Below are 15,805 nucleotides of genomic sequence, written 5' to 3' on the forward strand. Positions count from 1 at the left end.
TAACAAAGGCTCCAGAGAGAGAGCCCTCTGCGCCCATGAGACGCGCTTTTCATCCACCTCTGTTGTGCACGCGCTCCTCCGGAAACGCCGACTGCGTTCGTTAGCGATTCAGACCGCGCGTCACTGGCACGCCGGTAGGCGTTCCTTGCAGTGCAATTGGGAGTGTTCCCGCGCTCTTGTGGGACGCAGACAACGTTCTCACGGGCGGGCTCCTCTTGAGGCAGCTCAGTTGACAGGCGTTACTTGCACTACCAGTCCTCAGTTATGACAGCCCGTCCGCCGCTCGAAGAGGTCTCGTAAGGGCTGCAGTGTCACTCCTCCCTGAAGTGGCCGTTGTTTGTACTTATCCTTGGGCGTCACACGCACTCTCCACCCCCACCAACCCTCATAAGATTCGCCAGGTGCTAGCTATGGCAAAGCTGCTTTCACAATTTATTTCAGAACAAAAGTCTATACTATAGTGGTGACCTGCCGAACTCGAAGGCATCCACGTTCATAAAACGAATAACTCGTAGCATGCAAAAAAAAAAAAAACTCGAAGTAATGTTTCTCATTATCCCGCTAGCTTGCTAAGTTGCCTCAGGGATTAGAGCGTCGCCGTTTCCGTCGTCTCAGCTTTAGCTTAGTCACCTGTGCTCCAAGTCCTCCGAAGCGAAGACCCATTTCTTTCAACAGAAAGTTGGACCTGTCTGAAAACAGGTAATCACACTGATTCGGCAGACTATGAGTCACTGCCGCCTCGGTCTCTAGCACCGCAAACGGCTCTTCAACATTTATTTTCGCGATAGGTGATAGGCAGTCTTTTCTGCCACCTGCTTTATAAATGCGAACCTGCCCGTCAGATTTTATCTTCTGCGTAATCGGGGTGGACGAGGTCAATTGTGGCGGCGGTGTTACGAAGTACTGTGCAATGTTTTGCGTTTACCCTTTAGTCGCGTATGTGAGGCTTTAAGAGATGCATGTTTTCGTCCTCACTGCCCGTTACTGAGAACACTAACTTTTAATATTTCCGGCAGCCAGCTGCAATATGCCTTGGCTCTTCGCCCCGGAAACACAGCAGTAACGTTTTCGACTAAAAACACTTTTCTTTGCCCGAATATACCTGCGTTTTGTTCTCGGGAGATCCTTTGCAGCACTACCGCCTTTACGTGCTGTTGAATCTTTGGGCGGCTGTTTGCTGAACGGATGAACGCGCTCTCTCGCGGACTGGCGACGGGCGGTTTACTCACCAGCCAACTGAGTTGCTCGTTCAGTATGGCTCTCGCCCAGTTTCTCTTGAATCCACAAACGTATTTTCGCGTCTAAACACATATAGAATTGCTCAAGACATATCAAATCCGCCAGCTTGTCTCGATCCTCGTGGGCACCTTCTCCCTTTAGCCATTCCACCAAATTGGCCTTCATGATAAAGGCGAACTTCTATGTTTCCCTCGTTTTTGAAGCGAAGCATTTCTTAGCAAACTTCGGCGATTAATAACGTATGTGTTATGTAAGCAACCCCCTCGCAATGTTTTCATGTACGTCAAAAGGGACTTAAACGCCATTTCTGGAGTGTTGGTCTTGTGTTATCCTACTTTTTCATGCATATAGGAGTCATGTGGCGTGAATAAATTGTGGCAAATGTTTCGTGACAAAATTACAGAGATGGTGAATATGCACGTACTTCAGAGGTGTCTACGGTGCAGAAAGAGAGAAAAACCCTGGTTCAACTCGCAGATACACAAACTTGTTAGAAAAACAGCAAATGCCCACGAAAAGTTCCATAAAAATAAAACAGCAGTAAATGAAAGAAAGCTCCAAGGTGTAAACAGAGGTCAAGCTAAAATTGAAAAAAAAATCGTCTTCTTTGACAAGCTAAACACACATCTGAAGCATAATCCAAAATACTTTCGGAAGTACGTAAAAACACCAGAAAAGATGACATAGCTACCCCTGACATCTTAACTGAGGAAAAAACCATAACGGATGATTTGCAAAAAGCTGAAGCATTTAACGCCTACTTTCAGTAAGTGGTTGAAACAAAAACTGAACACTCACCAATATTATCTTCTAAAAATATTGGTAACGAAATGCCGGGAATTGAAATAGACAACACTGGTTTGGATAGCCTCCTGTGTACTCTAGACACCTCCAAGGCTACAGGACCTGACGGTATATCGTCTCATGTACATAGAAAATGTCACGTTATTATTGCACAATATTTATGCATAATGTACAAGTTGTCTCTAGACACCAGCATGGTTCCAGGGAATTGGAAAACGGCCAATGTGGTTTCTCTGCACAAGGCAGGAAGCAAAAAACAAGTACAAAATTGTCGTCCCTTATTCGCGGTTTCAACCTATAGCAAATCGCTAAAACACATTATTTATAGCGCATTGTTCAAATATCTCTATCAACTCGTTTTTTCATTCACTCCCAGCATGCACTTTGCCAGGGTCATTCATACACGACACAACTAACTGAATTTTAGCATGAAGTTTTGATTGCGCTTGATCGGAACAACGTTGTCGATGTATTGTTTCTCGATTTTCGCAAAGGATTTGTTACAGAATCGCATATTCCGTTAGAAATGAAACTTGCTTCATTGAATATCACTGTAAGCTGCAAACCTGACTTCAGAATTACTTAAGTGGTCATAAACAGTGTGTTGTCTTAAATTCTGAAATGTCTTAATATAGAAACATGGCTTCAGACGTTCCACAAGGTAGCGTTCTGGGTCATGGTCGTTTCTAACGAGTCCTCGACCGCGACGTTCCGCCATGACATGCGTTCATGTTGGCTGGCGAGTGCCGCGCATGTGCGACCCTGCGTGCGCCACGCAAATACATCACGTGACCACGTCGGAGAGATGTGATAGCGAGCAGGCCCACCGACGCACGGCCGTCTGGGTCGGCGCGTGCAGTGGTGTTCTGGTGTCGCGAAGGGGCCCACGTTCTGAGAAGCTTCTTGTTCAAACAATCTTGAAACCATGCTTTGCGGTTGCGGTATAAGCTCAGTGTATTCGCTACACAGTCCGATTCAGTACAATAACCTGTGTACTTGAGAACAAGACAGTTCGTAGAAGTGGTGAGCCTGTCGTACTTAACTTTCCCATGCACAAGATTATAAGTACACCATGAAACTATACGTACACGCTATTTGACTTACGAGATGAACTCACGCATTCAGTTGTGAAAAGCACGTATATGCAATTTTTTTTGCCTGCCATTTTGACCACTTTTTTATTGTGAAGCGAATAAAACAGAAAAAAACCTCCTTACCAAGAATAAAAAAAAATTGTGCACCAGCTCTGTTAATTTCAACGCATTTAGTTTTTTATTTGTTGTTGTACGCGCAGCGTGACAACCCTGAAATGCTTGATGATAGGACATATGAATTTTTGCATCAGAGAAATCAGAATAATTCGAAAATTCTCGCAAGCTGATAACAACGTATGGAACCCACCAATACATCGATACTGGTTTCAATGACATATCAGTGATCATAACGAAATAGAACCATTAATGCTTATATGCTCTATTTGGCAAAACAACTCGCTTACAACAATGCCGTTGTGCGACATTATCAGTTATATCAATTAAGTGTGCCTGCTGTGTGTTCGTACCAAAAAAAAGGGGGGGGGGTAATGCGCGTGGCGTGTATTTCTCGAAAAGAAAGAAGAAAACGAGAAATGTTTGCAACCCAACACCCCTCTATTATTATGAGAAACTCCGTGTGGTAGTGGTCTTAGAAATTCCCCTATCTGCCATTTAAAGAGGTAATGAATAAACATTTTGAAAAATTGACGAAAACACATAAATTCTGTTAGGAAGGCGCGCATGTTCCGCTAAACAAAGTTCACATATGTTTGAGTATTTTGGTTGTATTTCTGGTAGATTGTTATCGCGCGGCGGCAGCACGTGACCCTTGCTGTCACATTCTCCGAGGCGCACGCGGGGTGTTCATGCCCTACTCTTCCCTTTTTTCACCTCTCCTTTCATCCTACTCTCTTTTTACACAAAAGTGCTGATGCTTTAGCTACAAGCCGGGAGCATTACTCGCTGCTAGTGCTGTTCGTAGTGGGATCATTCCACGCCAAACATACCAGCTATTTTGGCGACCACCTCAAATCAATGCGAAGAAATATTCTGCTGATTTATTGCATCGAACGCAGTGAATCACTAGAATATTTTGTGAAGAAAAAAATTGTGAACACGTGAGTGCTTTCCGATTTTATCCAAATGTAGTATGGCTGTTGTTCGTGAAAAAAAATTATTTTTTAAAGTGTCACTCCCTCTTTTAATACCAAATTTAGTTTATGTAATAAGTAGTGGTGACTGTCCAAGGTGCTTTAAGCTAATCATTATTAGTGATATTTTTTGGCCACGTACACCTACAAGAATTTAGCCGGAAGGAGTTATGTTTGCAGTTCTTTTGTATTACTGCTCTTTTAATGAATATCTGAGAAATTAATAATTGCTCCATAGAAGGTATATATTCCAAAAAAGTACCTTTGCACCCCTCAAGTCGCAAAATGTTACGATAAAAAAATCACAAATTTCCTAAAATCTTCATCTTTGTCCACATTGAGGCCAATTTGCACCACATGGTGGTTTAATTAATGATAGCATTATTATCCAACTGTAAAGCAAGTAAGCAGTTCTTTTGATATCCCAAGTTTTATCATTACAATTTTTGATTATGGAAACAAATAGGTTTTGATGTTTTCAATTGGCGGCTATCTTCTCGTTTGGTTACATGGCAGCTTCCCTATTGTTTCCCGTAGCCCCGACATTCGTCAAGACAGACAAGGCGTTTCCTCTTTGCGTGAGTTGAAATCGGCGACATGCCTCGCACACAGGTGATGTTATCGCATGCGCCCTTCGTGCGAGTGAGATGGGTCGGGTTGCTTCCACTTTGCTTCGACCGCGTTCGTAGTGCTCGCTCGCGTTCATTTACCCGCGGCTACAACACACGATTTCCGATGGGGGGGGGGGGAGATGTTATCGATTTGGACTTTATATGGTGCGTGACGGCGATGCCAACATCGGAAGCACGTCAAGAGTATTCATATCTCAGTAAAAAGATTAAAGAGGAAATATGGAAAAAGTGGCAGATCCCACGTACAGTGGGAATCGATGATATGCGAAGCACGAATCAGAAAGGTTGATATGTCACTTTAAAATCAGCGCTATGTTACGAGGTAGAGGTCAATGATGCCGTACATGATTTCCGTGTCATGATTATCATGTTTGGATGCGTCGTTTACCTTCGTCATTTATTCACGTCAAGTGATACTAAATTTAGTAGGTGTGGAACTAGCGAAACGCCCGCGAGCATGCTATGAGTATGGTATGTAGTCATGTTCTTACAAGACACACGCGTCAGGATTATCATGTTCGCACCAGTCACAATTTTCGTCATTCATTGACGTCACGTAAAACCTAATTTTGTATATGTGAAGCTAGCAAAACGGCCGCAAGCACATAATGAAAGGCCCAATATACTCCAATGTAGCGTTGACGCGCACGCACGCTGTGCACAGCGACGCTAAGTTAGCAAAACGCGAGCACCCTAGCCTGACGCCAGGTGCGACTAGCACCACCAGCGTCTGTTGGCGCAGCCCGATGGCAACCCGCGAGAAATGCGACATACTGCATTTCTTGCCGACGCGTTGCCCAGACAACACTGTGTCTCCCTCTTTTTGTGAGGGAAGGACGCCGGACGCACTGAAACGTGCATGCGTCAAAGCAACGCAGCGCGGAACGCGCCGGCGAGATTATGTCAAGACCGGCGCCTGGCGGGGAGTAACGAAATGAACGCCGGCGAGCACGCGCACCACGTCAAGTTGAAATGTATTGGCACCTTGACTGTGCCATGTAGTCATGTTCTCACATGAGACGCATCTTATGATTATCATGCTTGCACCAGTCCCATACTTCGTCATCTATTGACGTCACGTAATACCAAATTTGGCATATGTGAAGCTAACGAACGGCCGCGAGCGTATCTACAGTGTGGCATGGAGTCATGTTGTTACATGACACGCATGTCGTGATTGTTATGTTTGGATGTGTCATTAACCCATGTCGTTCATTCGCGTCGCGTTAAACCGAGTTTGGTGTAAGAGAATCTAGCGAAAGAGCCGCGAGCGCATCATGAGCGTGGCATGTAGTCATGTTCTTTCATGCCACGCATCTCATGACTATTATGTTTGCACCAGTCACATAACTTCGTCATTCATTCACGTGCCGTAATACCAAATTTGGTGTATGTGACGCTAGCGAAACGGCCGCGAGCGCATCATGAGCGTGGCATGTAGTCATGTTGTTACATGACACGCATGTCATGATTTTAATGTTAGGGTCCGTAGTTTGCGTTTTTCATGCAATCATGTCATACCATACCGGTTTTGCAACAAGCCACGTGAACGAAACCACCGCAAGAGCTGTAAAATCATGAAATGTAAATCATGACTGTCATGACTTACATGTCAAGATTTCATGTTATGACTAGTCAAATATATTCGTCATACGGTCATGGTATGCCATACAAAGTTTGGTATCAATACCATTATTGAAATGGCTAGGAGAGCTAAAAGTCATAGGCAGCTAGAAAGAAAGAAAGATGGATAGATAGATAGATAGATAGATAGATAGATAGATAGATAGATAGATAGACAGACAGACAGACAGACAGACAGACAGACAGACAGACAGATAGATAGATAGATAGATAGATAGATAGATAGATAGATAGATAGATAGATAGATAGATAGATAGATACGCTCAAAGTCGGCGAAGTTCGCAAAGAAATGCTTCCCATTTGAAATGAATGTTATGTACTTGCACCCAGGCTCTGTGTCAACACATCGTGCCCCCCAAAATAGTGGCCTGGTGGTGGCGTTTTGGCTAGAAAAAAAAAAAAATTCGGCAGATCCCACGTTCCTGGGAATCCACGTTATGCGAAGCGTGCAGAGGAAAGGCGACCATGTTGCAATTTTTTTATTGAGCAACACGTCATGAAATGACGCTAAATATATGTGCAAATGTTGCAGCACGGACATATGTTGAAGAGTTGAAGATGTTTATATAACCAGTTGTTTGCACTTGCACAATGATGTCAACTGGAACATGCGCATTAGTAACACCAGAGGCTGATATGACGTGGTGGTGCTTGCGAAGATGGTGGTCCCGGACGCTGCTACATAAATAAACTTCAGTGCATGGCAACTAGCCACATCTAGCGTTAACCCGACGAGATGGCTGTACATATGTGATGTTTATGTTAGGCAGCAGTGCAACCGCTATTAACGCTTTACAAAGACTAGCGTCTAGTTGAAAAGTAGTTCCCAGACCTGACGTAGCTCTTTGGTAAAATGCTTCATTGGCACCCAGATTGCTTGGGTTCAATTCCAGCTGGGGCTCGTCGGGGCAACGCTACCGACGTCTGGTATTTATTAACACTCGAGCGTTGAAATCGCCCATGTGTGTTCTCGTCGTTCCTGGGTAGATACAAAGTGTTTATCATCTGTGGCACATATCCGCATGCGGCACATATCCGCATGCGGCACATACCCGCCCGTGGATATGTGCCACTGTCTGACAGGAAGTGTTTGATGACGTACACGACGGGATTGTGACAATATTCATGTCTTGACAAGCGCGTCGTATTCGTCACCTACTCACGCTAATTTTGGTTCACCCCAAGTAAATGGGGTGACCATGAGATCACCTAAACGTTAGCGGCTAGATAGATAGATAGATAGATAGATAGATAGATAGATAGATAGATAGATAGATAGATAGACACGCTCAAAGTCGCTGAAGTTCGCTAAGAAATACTTCGTATTTACCAACTAATTAGAGCAGCCAACTTCTAGACTTTTTCTTAAGGTTCGCTGAAGAAGGACATCGTCTCCATACCTACAACATACATCCGTACAACATACCTCCATACAACAACAGCACAACGCCCGTTGGCATCCATGGCCATTTTCGTTTTCTTCTCACGAACTGAGAGGCACCCGTGAGCATTACTTCGATCGTTGCCGTGCCTCTGACGGACAGAATTATTGTTCATCAAAGTCAGCACCTTTGCCATGAGTAATGTTTATGCTACTCTATGAGCAAACCAGCAACCACCACTTACATCTGTCCAGGCTAGTCTCCAAAAGGGGAGGTCATGGAGCGAAAAAAAAACACAGGAGCGAGCATGACGTCATACAACCAGCCTTGGCAAGCACTCCTGTTTTGAAGCCATCAAAGTCGGAGCTTTTGTCGTGAGATCACGCAATAAATGAGACTTCTCGAGATTTTATTGTATGGTTCTTGGTAGTTTTAGTGGGAGAGTGGTATTTTCGGCATAGAGTAACATAAAAATGACAAGAGTGGCCACCCGGGCCAAAAAGTAGCTGAGCTACGCAGCTTCACCGCAGCCACCGTAAAATGGCAACACATCACTTACTGCTTCAAGGAAACAAGCGCGTACTACTTATTTAATACAGTACCTTTTCGAGTGCATTACACGTCTACGTGTTTTTGCTTGCTTGCTTGCTTGCTTGATCCTATCTTTTGTGGCTTTCACCCACTAAGGTGGATTAGCCAAAAAGCCTGTGGTTAATGTAAGTCAATACCTTTGGGTTTTCTAGACTAGGGGAATAGGATTTCTTTGTTTTGACTGTGAAATTAATTTGGCGCAATGTAAAAAAAGGGGGGGGGGAGGAGAGAAATAATAGAATTTGTTGAATATCTGAGGTGTAATCGTTATATGAAACTCTTCTGAAGGTTAAATTATTGCAGTGTAATAGCTAAATAATAAATGGTAGATTGGCTAGTAAAACTCGAGAGCTGATCAATTGCTCAGAAAAGGTAATCTTCTTGTGTTATATAGAATTTGCAGAAAGCCCCGCAGATGTTCCTGTCGCTGTATCCCAATGAAGTGGCCCCAAAAGACAAAATATTAGGAGTAGTAAGTGATATTATTAGTTTTTCGAATAAAATTTCGAAGCAATTTTTTCTTTGGTTCTCGAAATGGTGACAAGTGTAAGAAAATGGTCGATATGTTCAGGTTTGTTACAGCTTGAGCACAGAGGTGATGGCACTAGACCAGACCTGTTTATTAGAAATTAAGAGGTGGTATACGGCAACGTAATTTTGTTATAGAGACTTCAAATTTACGCGTGCGACAACATTTATTATTCCATGCGAAGTGCAGGTGCGAGAAATCTGGATTCGCTATCGTAATTTTTGATGAGTCTTCAAGAAGCGAAAGTTTTCTAAACCTCGCTGCTGTTGCATAAGCTGTGAGATCCATGATTAGCACAATCGGAAGATCAAGTGATGTTTGCGCGAGTGTGTCAGCCATCTCATTTATAAATATACTACGATGGCCTGGCACCCATATCATTCGCACTAGACGAATGTTTGCTGGGATTAATAATTTAAACGTTTCTAGTACTGCTGATGCCGAGGACGATGATAAGAATGAACACACGGAATACGAGTAAGTTACTATCACAGCTTTCGAATGAGTCGCAGGAAGTGTACGAATAGCTAGTATAACGGCCGTTAGTTCCGCTTCAATTATTGGTGTATAATCTGGGAGGCGTGATGAAAATGACCAGAATAATGAGAGAAAAAAAATACCCACACCTGCCTTCTCGCCACTCATAAATGCAGTCGTTGCAATTACTATATTAGTGCAAAATTAAGGCAGGTGTCGTTCTAATAAACCAATCAATTATAGAGGGCAAGTGTTTAGCGTTCGCGGGGAAGATATCGTAAAATTCTATTTGCACTTGGCCGATTGGTTTGTGAGATGGTGTGATCTCGAATATATTAGCATTTAAAGCATCTAGAAGTGTTCGAACAAATAGCTCTTGTTGTTTATGTGTACGAGACCAATGCTCATTGAAAAAGACACCAGGCTCGGCAAAGAATACAATCTGTTGCCTTCTTAAAGTGGATTCAGAAAATTTTAAACAGGTGTATTGTTAAAATACGGAATCTGCAAGCAAGGGTGGGTATCCGAGCTTCTTGATACAAAACATTGTTAGCTGTGAATTTTGGCACACCTAAATAAACTGCGAAGAGCTTCCCGCTCTAAGAGAATCAAGGGGTTTATTTTGTATGCTGGTCCGCCAGAGAAGAGTGCACACCCAAATTCAAGAATCGGACGAACGTACATGTGACAAATCATGATCAGCGTATCTATGCGAAGACCGGATCGAAGGCGGCCAAGCCTACCTGCCATTCGAACAGCTCGTATAGCCTTAATTTTAATATGTTCAGTGTGATCACGCCAGCTTAGTTTTTGATCGTACAATACACCCAGATATTTAATAAAGTTAACCTGGGGAATTATTTCTTGATGGTACTGAAGAGAAATAGAAACTGGTACATCCAATGGAAAAACTATTATATCACTTTAAGTTACGTTCAGATTCCTATAAATTTCCCGAAACCAGGTTTCCAATGTTGCCAAATAAAACTGTAAAGTCGAATGTAGTAAATGAATGTTACAGTCAGATGCAAAAAACGCAATATCATCTGCATATACATATAGTTGTACCTTATCACTCAGGTATATTGAACTTAACAAAATGTTAAATAACACAGGTGATAGAACAGAGCCTTGAGGAACACCTCTCGTTTGGCTATACTACGGTGTGGAAACACCTCGTCGGGAGCAATAAAATTTTCTGTCTTTTAAAAACTCGTATACCCAATTTGTTATGTACTGCTGGAACGTTTGAGTATGTGATAGTGGCCTCAATTATTCTTTATCGTCTTCGATTGTAGTATGCGAAAACGTCGGGCTGCGATCAAGAATGAATCGGACGCGAGAGAAGTGCACACGGCGTCGACGCGACGGCAACGTTGTCACGCTCCGTGTTCACTTGCGTCAATGAAGTCCGGGCAGCAGCAGGGACATGCCATAAAAGATGTGCAATAGTGCGCCTGGCGTGCTTCGGGGTCTTAGCTTGTTCCGGCTGCCTCTCAGCTTGGCTGCTGGTAGGTAAACGAACGCCATCAATACTTTGTTAAGTGCGTATTGCATTTGTCATTGAAGCCTTAACCTAACGTTTCTGGTATTGTGCTGTTCGGCGCAAATATATTTTTTGTGCTGTCAACTTCACGCACTGTTTTCGCGGATTGCTTCACACGAAATAGAACTGGCTGGAATGCGTCGCAGCATGTTTGCGAGAAAATTCTTTCATGGCTCAAGAAATTAAGTCGCCACTCGCGTTTCAGGTTTCTTTTGTACCGCTACATGTATTCGAATTCACTGCATGAGTGAGATTTTGTGAAAAGTGCAGCTATACTCAGTATTGTTTCTGTGCCGTTCGCAAATTACTTGAAGCTCGAACGAGCGTAATAAAAGAAGTGGGGAATCTAGAATAATGTTAAGTAGCTAAAGCTAGGACGTAGGCTCTCAGTAAGTGCTCCTGCCTCGTTAACAGCTTGAATGATACCTGAAATTGCTTTGTTTTTGCTGCGACAACTGCTTCTGGCTGTTTTTAGCGAAAAAACGATGTCAAGTGTGCAGGAGAAAGTTAGTCGCTAAGGTGAGAAAGTAAACGTCGCCAACACTTTTCTTCTCTTTTTTCGGTTCATGCCGTAGCCAAGTGCTGCGGCAACTTTACTGCCTGGTCACGTTTTGCACTGTATGTGTACTTGTGTACGTCTATTGCAGTTTTATTCTGCAATGTTTCTTGTTATATTGTTGTCTATATGTTTATTTATTGAGTGCAATTTGTATTTGTGATATGGCAGTTGTATTTTCACATCTCGCCGGGCAATAAAGCTCTCTCTGTGCCTGAGTTTATCAAACACTAACAAAATAGGCATGTGCTTATTGAAGTGGGTGCGTTCAAACAGAGGTGGCCAGGGACGCCGGCCGAAGCCCGAGGGCTGCAGTAACGAGACGCACGCTCTGTGTAACCAACACAAGTGACCCCGTTTATTAGAACAGCATCCTTCATGTAACCAATGCCATAGAGGGCGTCCCAGGCCCAAAAACGCTGGAATGATTAAATAGCACGCGTCCTCTACATCTCCCTTTTGAGGTGAACCAAAACAATACAGGTCATGATATCTACCAGGTATGAAACCTAATGAAGTCACGGCGCACTACAAGTTCAGCCTCACAGGTGGCCTAATGCTGCGTTCAGACTGTGTGCACACATCGGACGCTAGCGGTCTTGAAGGGGTAGCTGGGACAAGCTGTGGTGACTGACGCAGCCGGTGGCGGGATAACGACGTCAGCAGGTGGCGGAGGAGTGCTACGCTCAGGAACCGGGTGAGTGGAAGTCTGCAGCGGGATTGCGGATCCTTCTGGCAGTGGACTGATGCTGCTGAAGTCACCACCAACAGATCGCTGACTCTGCTGAGGAACCAGAAGTTCACCGTCACCCGGTGCCTGAGGTTGCTGAGGCACACAAAATGTCTGCGGTTGCGAACAAGAGCCCCTGCATCCGTCTGTACCACATAAAGACGTGGGCGCTGGGCTGGGCTGAGCAATGTGCCCGCACACTCTTTGTCTCGAATCTACACTCTCTCCCCCCACCAGAGTACGTAAATCCTTCACAGCCTGCCGATGGTTGAAATCTTGACACTGGTGGCGACGTTGGGCTGCGTCGCACCTGTTGAAGTCGGAGCGCAAGGAGGTTTGGAAAAAAGTGTGGCTGGTAGCACAGGAAGGCGAGTCCGGAGGCTGCGTCCCATGATAAGCTGAGAAGAACTATAGCTGTTGATGCCAGGTGCATTGTGGTATGACAGGAAAGCCAAGGGCCAGTCCAGAGACTTCTTGAAGAGTATCTTGAGCGTCCGCACCATGCACTTAACTTCACCATTAAACTGAGGGTACCTGCACTGCTGTTGATATGAGAAAAGCCCTAGTTCTGAGAGAAGGTGCTGAACTCTACCGAAGAAAATTGTGGTCCATTGTCACTGACGAGTGCCTAAGGGATCCCACGTCTTGCAAAGATGCTTTTTATGAAGGAGGTCACCGTAGCGGACATCGTCATGACATATTTATATTACGCGACCTTTCAATGTGATAAAGTCCCCACTTCCCCTTTAATTTCAATTAGCTAAAGAAGCATACTTATTTTATTAAGGTAATATGATTCCGAAATAATTGATCTAGCCAAAATATTCTCAAAGGCTTTGGAGATTTCATGCCAACGACGCTGATGCTGGCTCGGCTCGGCTAGGCTGTTCGTCAAGAATTCTTGTTTCCTAGGCTTTACCAATCCCAATACTTCTGCAAGAACATATGACTTATTTGACGTTAGAATTTATCAGCGTAATCATGAAGACTAGATATGGATGACCTATCTTATGAATCTCTCAACATAACAATAAAGATGAGATAAGTAGCTGTTCTCTAAAAACGAAAAAAAAACACAGTCACGCTTTCTCCTAAGGCTTCAGGAGACCCAGACATGTTGCAGCTTTATCAATATCCAAACATTTGTCCACGCTGTCATAATCCCACATGTCCTTTAAAACTTTCTAGCATTTAAATGACCACAGGAGCTTTTCTAAATGGTCATTTTGTAAGAAATATGGCATCAGTATTGAAAATTTTCTGATATATATATAAGAAGAAATAATGCGAAGTTGGTCGCTATGGAAGCAAATGCCACCATGATACAAGACCCAAAAACGCAGCGTCCTTACATTATTCCCACTTTTGAACTTCTTGACTTGAATTACTCGCAACTCGTTTTCGCTGGCTGCACCTATAGTCACATGACCTGCAGGAAGAAAAGGGCGATTAGCAGAGCAGTAAGAAAAGGGCTCGAGTGGAGCGCGGATGTGTTAAGGAGCTATTACATTACAAGTATGATGTCATATCAGCTACAGGTGTTCGGGCACCATTGAGTATGAGAGATGCATGATTTGCATGTTTATTTTAACCTACATCCCCTACCAAATATTGGTGTGTACTATCTTTGGTACAAAAACGATTTAAGGCGAGGCCCTTCAACATTGAGGTGATATATTTCTGCCCAGGGTATATCATCCAAAAAGCACAAAAGCACATGCAGAAGAAAAAAAATGTTGCGTCCATGAGGCTTCCAACCCACCAGAGCTCGGTCTGCAGCAGCAAATGCTGAGCGAACTATACACTGCGCCAGGGACTAAAACAGGATGTTTTAGAGACATGCTTTTTTTGCCTCCCTCCGTGCTCTTAGGCAGCGGGTTGGTGTGGCCCGCAAGAAGTGGTAGATTAACTACTAAAGCATGACCATGACCTCTACGATTAGCTCCTACAATATATCCTTGCTACGCTTCAGTCCCACTCAGCGTGTTTCTGATAACGGCAGTACAGTTTTTTTATCGCCTTAATGCACTGCGAGATGACGACCTTAGCTCAAGCATTCTTCCATACTAAAAATAGCTTGGTGACGCGTGCCTGCCCAAAGAGTGCAACACGACGTTGCCCGCTTATTATCGCTCCGAAAATATTCACGGCCGTGCTAGAGGAGAGATAAGATGCGCGTTCCGTTTCCCTGTAGTCCATCCACATGTTGTTAAATCTCTCTTTAACATTCAGCGGGATGGCTGTTAGGCGACAGTTTTGCGTCCAACCGACGACACCCATTTTCTCATCACACCACATTCTGTTATTATACGTTCACTATTAACTACTACAGTTGCCACAATGGTCACTTTGATCAATGATCAATGACGTGGGAGGTAGGGAGACCTCTTCAGCAACCCGCACAGAAAGGGACAAGGGACACAATATGGAACACATACAAGCTCTGTCAGCCGGCTGTGGATTGTAGTGTAACACCGTATCCCGAAAGAGTATGGTCCCGAAAGAGTATGGCTGGGCACGCGTTAACCATCGCCGTGGCAAGAACACGGTACTGCTCAAGGTCACAACACTTTATTTTGTGTAGCGAAACCAAAACGTAGTACAGAGCATTGTCAAAGGCACGGTGGGAAAAAAATGGGGGCTGATGCACGCCACGGGCGAGAATTATCACGCCGGGTGCCGCGAGCACGTCTCTGTTGGCAAAAGTAATTCACGGGGACAATGAGAAAAAGGGCGCAGTCGCTTGAACGAGGCAGAAAACTCCGCTTGCAAGGGTGTCCTGAGGTACGGCGTGGCATAGTGTAACCACGCACTAGGACACCGCACCGCTCTTCGGCCTAGAAATTAGAATTGGGGGGGGGGGGAGAGGCAACAAATTGTAAGCGTTCGCTGCGGGCGCAAGGCGGTTTTGGCGAAGTCAGAACGTGCCCCAAGCAAAGCCAGCCGACGGACGAAAAACATAAGCATGCTTGCCCCTGTCGTCCCGGGGAGGTTTTCTGTCACTCCCAACGCACCCGCGCGAGACATCCCGAAAGACTTCGCGCGCGGTGCCGCAGTCAAAATCCGGTACCGGGTGAGAGGAGTTAAACGCCACTCCCCACTCTCCCAGTGTGGCAGACTGTCGAGGAGGGGAGTAACGTCGGGACATCAGCACGGCAGAAAGAGGAGGCAAAGCACGTGCAAAGGCGGTGGGCTCACCTCGATTCCCACATTACCTTTTTCCTAAATTTGCCCTTTACCGGTCTGCGAGGAGAGCCGGACGTCACTGATGCAGAAATAGGAAGAGGGGAGGCGACAAAATGTAATCGTTGGCCGTGGACGCAAGGCGTCTTTGGGAAAGTCCGAACTTCCCCCAAACAAAGGCATCCGACAGACGGAAAATAAAAGCATCCTTGCCCCTGTCGTCCCCGAGAGGTTCTCTGTCACTCCGAACGCACGCGCGTGAAACGTCCCGAAAGACTACGCACGGTGCTGCAGTCGACATCCGCT

Source organism: Rhipicephalus microplus, chromosome 3 (genome assembly GCF_043290135.1).
Source record: "Rhipicephalus microplus isolate Deutch F79 chromosome 3, USDA_Rmic, whole genome shotgun sequence".
Taxonomy (NCBI): Eukaryota; Metazoa; Arthropoda; class Arachnida; order Ixodida; family Ixodidae; genus Rhipicephalus; species Rhipicephalus microplus.